This window comes from Brassica oleracea, chromosome C3, assembly GCF_000695525.1.
Source record: "Brassica oleracea var. oleracea cultivar TO1000 chromosome C3, BOL, whole genome shotgun sequence".
In the NCBI taxonomy this organism is placed as follows: Eukaryota; Viridiplantae; Streptophyta; class Magnoliopsida; order Brassicales; family Brassicaceae; genus Brassica; species Brassica oleracea.
The window spans coordinates 40,057,514-40,063,955 of NC_027750.1; positions in this window are offsets into that span (position 1 = coordinate 40,057,514).

Consider the following 6,442-nt stretch of genomic DNA (forward strand, 5'->3'; position numbering starts at 1 on the left):
TAAAAATCAGTTATAAGAATATATAAAAATATTTATAAAATTTTATAAAATATTTATAAGGATTTGTAGAAAACTTTTGTCTAAATTATTAACTAGTTTTTAAGGGGTTATAATTCATTTATGTGAATATATTAAAACTTTTTATAAGGGTCTATAAATCATTTATAAGAATATTAAAAATTCTTAAAAGAAAAAAAAGAATATTTAAAATTATTAATAAGCGTTTATAAAATCAGTTACAATGATTTGAAGAATTTCAAAAGGTAATTCATATATGAAGGGTCTTAAAACATTTTATAAAGGCTTATAAATAATTTATAAATCATTTATAATTATTTTAAACTTTATTCATAAATATTACAACATATTTTGTTTTTATTAGTTATCTAACATAATTACTTAAGAATATTTGTATTAAAAAAAACGATTTGAAATCGACCGAAAATCAAAATCTCATACTTTATTAGACATGACTTATATATTTGAACAGTTATTAAAATGTTATATCAAAAAAAAAATATCAAATCTTACCCGCACCGTTAGCCGAACAAATTTTTTGAAAAATGTTTAAAATTTTTAATTTATATATATATAAATGGGTTAATATGTTCTTCACTAACTTTAAGTAAAATCACATTTAATAAATATTTTTAATCGAATAACCTATTTAAAACCCGTTATACTAAATGAGTTTATATGAATATTTATTTCTATTAAACTTCACTTAAACCCTACTAACCATATTTTTAACATCAAGTGTTTTGTTAATTGATAAACTTAATGTCTGTGTAAAATATTTAAAATTTAAAAACAAATAATGTCTAGTTGAATAAATCCTAATTTTTTGGCTGAAATGTAAGCTATGTTGTTGTAGTGTAATAATTATTTTTGAAAAAATATATCAGATTTTATTATAATTATGAGGAATAATTATGAGGAATAATTATCATATCATTATAGAAAGATATGTCAATAACGTAACTGTATACATAATTATGTAAAATAATGTGTTATATTAATCAAATAAAAGGTTAAAATCCTAAAAATAATTTTTATTTAAACACCCAATAACAAAAAAATACAAAAATATATGGTAACAAAACTGTATTTTTAATGTCGAGCATTAGTTTTAACCTTTATAAGGGTTTATGTTTTTATGGTACATCAAAATCTAGTAAAATAATTAAAGCCATGTAACTATACATCCGTAACGTTAGGTTGTTTCAAAAAAAAAAGAATAAAACAAATGGTATTAATGATGCAAATTAAAATAATCTACCAATGCTTTTATTAAATCAGTGTTAAAATACTATATAGTTACCTAATTTTTGTTCGTACCAGTTTAATAATGATATAAAATTTGAATCATTTTAATAGATGATGTTAACCAAAATGTAAATGTATCCATTCTTTTAATCAATATAAATTTATATAATAACATCAATTATTTTAAAATGATATGAATTAATAGAAATTATATCACTTTAGTTGATATGATTATTATTCAAAATTATAAAATTATAAACATAAAATATTATTTTCATAAAATATTTATACCCGCAAAATCGGGGCAACCACCTAATCAGTGTTAAAAGACTATATAGTTACCTAATTTTTGTTCGTACCGGTTTATTAATGATGTAAAATTTGAATCATTTTAATAGATGATGTTAACCAAAACGTAAATGTATCCATTCTTTAAATCGATATAAATTTATATAATAACATCAATTATTTTAAAATGATATGAATTAATAGAAATTATATCACTTTAGTTAATTGATGTTAAAATTAAATTACTATTTACATCAGTTGTTACAATCGATTCTATATTTGTATCATTTATAAATAAGTAATTTAAAATAGTATCACTTATTTTTGTGATTCCATTTAAGCGATACAATTCAATCTTTTTTTGTAGTGGCTTTACAAAGTCTTTATAAATCATGATTCCAAGAGATTTGTGATTGGTGTTATTAGATTGTATATTTATAAAGAGTTATATAGATTTAGATTTTATGATGATTCTAGTGTTATTCAATTAAGGCTTTTCAAAACTACGTTAAAATCTTGTGTCATTAGTTTATGAACTTGTAATAAGTATTCAAAAGTTTATAAAAATCTAGAGTTATTAGATTTATCATTTTCACAAAGTCAATAAAAGTCTTATGTTATTCAAAAGAAATGAAAAGAAATGATTTTCTCATGATTCAAAGTTCGCTGTTATTAGTTTACTGATTTTACGTAAGTTTGTTCATAAAATCTGATTATCAAAGTATTGCATATCGATCGGGTATTCTAAAATCTATACTATTAAAAGGGAAGTAGTCCTACAAAATCTACTTATGTAAGGTTGTTGGACATTTTCCTTTTAACCTATAAATTAAATTAAATATATCTAAACTATTAATATGTCATATTTTCTATTTTTCTTTTACATCCTATTGTCCTATTTTTTTGGACACCATTATTAGTAATTATTCAAAATGTCATATAAGAAAATTTTGATGATGGGGAACAAAATTAAACAATACTTTTAGTATACACAAATCAGTACAAAAACGTTTTAGCCACATATGTTATTATTTAAAAATAATTACTCAAAATTATAGTGTAACAATGTACTACAATAATATGACTATAACCCATCAGGATCATATATATCGAATTTGACCACGTGATATATCATTTTTAAGAAATTAAAATTTATTTATTTGAGACCACGGGTTTGTTTTTTTTTTTTAATTTGTTAGATTCAAATCTTTTTTTATAAAGACTACCTCCAATAATAGTGGGTTCTTCGGATTTTTACCGGATTATATCAGATTTTTAATTAACAATTTTTTTTTAAATCCGAACCAGAATATATACAGGGTACTAGGTCTACTGTTTTATCACGACTCCGGGTCGGATAGGAAAATGCTTCTTAAAATTCAAACATCATAATAGAAAACTCTTAAATTATTTTTTCTAATAAAATTTTATAAATTCATGCAAATTTTACCGAAATTGTCAACAAAAAGGAACTCGCGCTTTGAAAAATGGGCAAAAAAGTAGTACCTTTTAAATTGAATATAGATAAAAAAATAGTATATATTGATGGTTAGAACTATGATACAAATATCTAACAATAGATATCATTTTCAATTTAAAATCAACAGCTCATATTGTTACTACATTTCAATAATGAAAACATATTGTTCTTCGAATCTTTAAATCTACTTCGAATAAATAACACACTTTGATTTTTTTTTTTGAAAAAACATAAATTTTTAAGATTCTAAACAAAAGATAAAGGTAGTTTTTCGATCAGTATTGGATCAATAGCTAAAAAACAAACCCGCACTTAAAAGTGCGGGTCAAAATCTAGTACTTTTTATAATTAAGCAAATTCAATTGCTGCTATATCAAAACACGTTATACAAAATTTTCAGCAACACATTGTTACTCACTCGGCACCATATATAACACGTTATCATTCTCTCCCTCACTCACACCCATCCTAAAGTTTAAACAAAAGTTTGATATTAATAAAAAAGTGCAACAAAAGATCCAAATCTATAAAAGGTTAACCTAATTACAGATGAAACGATACATACGAGTGGGAAGTGGACACAAAGGTTGATCAAAAGCAAAAAGAAGAAGCTTGAAATTTAAGAGCTATGAGATAAAGAATGAACTAGTTCAAAAGTGCATATACAAGTTAAGGGAAAAACCAGAATATGGAGATGATAATAACAAACACAGAAACACAATATTATAAATAGATAAAGATAAATTCTACAAAAAATTTATAATTATCTTCAGTTAAAAATCTAATAATCTACAAAACTCTTTAACGTTTTTTTTTTAAATTAACTAATATCATCAAAACTCTTTTTAAATTCAGAAAGTTGTTTAGTTTTAAAAATCACCAGAACTCTTTTTGAATCACAAACTAATAACAGCCCCAGAGACTTAATAAATCGTATGTATAAACTATAAAGCAATAAGTCAGACCATCCATAATTAAATCATCCATCTATACAAATTTCAACCTTTTTTACAAACAGTTTGCTATTTGTTTCATACAAGATTAGAATCTGGTGGAAGAAAATAAAATATTTAAAACTGATTACTTACATAATTATAACACAAATATTTTAATCAGCTTAAGATCCGTATTAAACTATATTATCTCACTTCTATGTCTAATATTATTGTAGCAAAATCAATACAAATATGAGACTTTGCAAACATACCTAATGTGCAGTTCCTCATGTATGCTTCTTTTTCGATTTTGCTGTTAACTTCAATCAGCTTATGAATTGTTGGGGTCAAAAATGGTTATTTCGAAATCGTATGTATAAACTATAAAGCAATAAGTCAGACCATCCATAATTAAATCATCCATCTATACAAATTTCAACCTTTTTTACAAACAGTTTACTCTTTGTTTCATACAAGATTAGAATCTGGTGGAAGAAAATAAAATATTTAAAACTGATTACTTACATAATTATAACACAAATATTTTAATCAGCTTAAGATCCGTATTAAACTATATTATCTCACTTCTATGTCTAATATTATTGTAGCAAAATCAATACAAATATGAGACTTTGCAAACATACCTAATGTGCAGTTCCTCATGTATGCTTCTTTTTCGATTTTGCTTCTCTGTTAACTTCAATCAGCTTATGAATTGTTGGGGTCAAAAATGGTTACTTCGAAATCAACGGCTATGATTATTTCTTATTCACGGATTTCTCACAAAATATTCACTGAAAGAAAGATCGGAAGTGAACGAACGAGCGAATCCCGCACAAAAGCCACTCGCCGGAAAACTGAACCATCACGCGGGTCAGCTCGCCGGCGAGTTCAGCCGTCACGTGGGTCAGCTCGCCGGCGAGTTCAGCCGTCACGCGAGTCGGGTCACCCGGCGAGCTCGACCTGATCCCGGCCTGTCCGACTTACTTCGACTCCCGTATCTTCCGTATAGCTGTGATATCCGACCTTCGGGACCATATACTTCTCGTTTCGTTTTGATTAAAGTTATTCTCGAAATTTTATGACTAAAACCGAGAAATCGTATAAACGCCAAAAGGTCTAGAGGCCCATTTACGCTCTCAGAAGGGATTCAAGCCCATAAAAGTTATGACGGTATGTCCTAACCCGCAGAAATACGATAAATGCTAAGTTTCCAAAGATAAATGTAAAGATTCGTGGATAACTATCAAGATCGACGAAAAATGGAATATTCCCTAAAGAGATAGACTTGGGCCCGAAAGCGAAAGACGGGCCACCGACCTAGAGCGACTATATAAGGAGAGCAGGAGCAGAAGAAAAGGGGATCCGAGAATTTAGACTTAGAGAACTCCTGCTAGCTTAGAGAACTTAGGGCTTAGGTGGTTAGACTAGCACGGCAAGGCTTAGGACGTCTTGGCCGCCTTTTGTCCTGTTGTTCCGATAGTCAGCATATCTCTACTCCTCTCGGAGAAATCTTGTATTCATACTATTCAATAAAACGCCTCTGAGCGATTATCTATCTTTTTATCGTTCTAAAAGTGATTACGCAGAGAATTCGGACCTTCAAGGAAAAACGGGTTCACTCGGTTTTCCTCCATTATTTTTTGTTATAATCGACGGTGTGAATTTCAGTTCCCACAGTTTGGCGGTAGAAGGAGGGGAGAGGACGAATTCTCTAACTCAAAAATCACTAAACGATAAAAGACACAGGATGTCCGCTCCAGCAGCTAACGATGTCGTTTCTTTCAAGGAACGGACAACGGCCGATCATGCCAAACCCCACAACGATCTCCTTGTCATCGAGCTGACGATCCAGGACATCGACGTAGCGAGAGTGTTGGTCGACACATCGGATGCTCGACCAATATATTCTACAAAAGCACCCTCGAAAGAATGGAGATCGATCTGTGCGCCGTTACGGAAAGACCCAGCCCGATATTCGGACTCTCGGGAGATGTTACTATGACTCTTAGTTCGATCGACTTTGTTTTTAAAGCTGGGAGCGTCATCAAAGTCACGGAATTCTTAGTCATCGACCGCCCAACATCGTACAACGCGATCGTCGGTACTCCATGGCTGAATTCCATGCGAGCGATCCCTTCGACATTCCATCTGTGCCTTAAGTTTCTGACCCCTCGTGGAGTCGAAACTATACAAGGGGAGACCGCAGGATGTCGCGAGTATGTTTTGCCGCCGAGTTAAAAAGAAAGAACTTTGCGATCGAAACTTCCCATAAAAAGAAAAGAAAGCTGACTCTCGATGAGAATGCCCCGGAACGAGACTCGAAAGTCTTCTGGAAATCTCAAAGGGCCGAAGCCCAAGAAGGGAAGCGCGAACCGACTTGCGAACTGGTAATTTCGATCTGCCTCGACGAATCCTCTCCGGAACGATGCGTCGAGATTGGAGCCAACTTCTGCGAGCCACTAAAGACCGA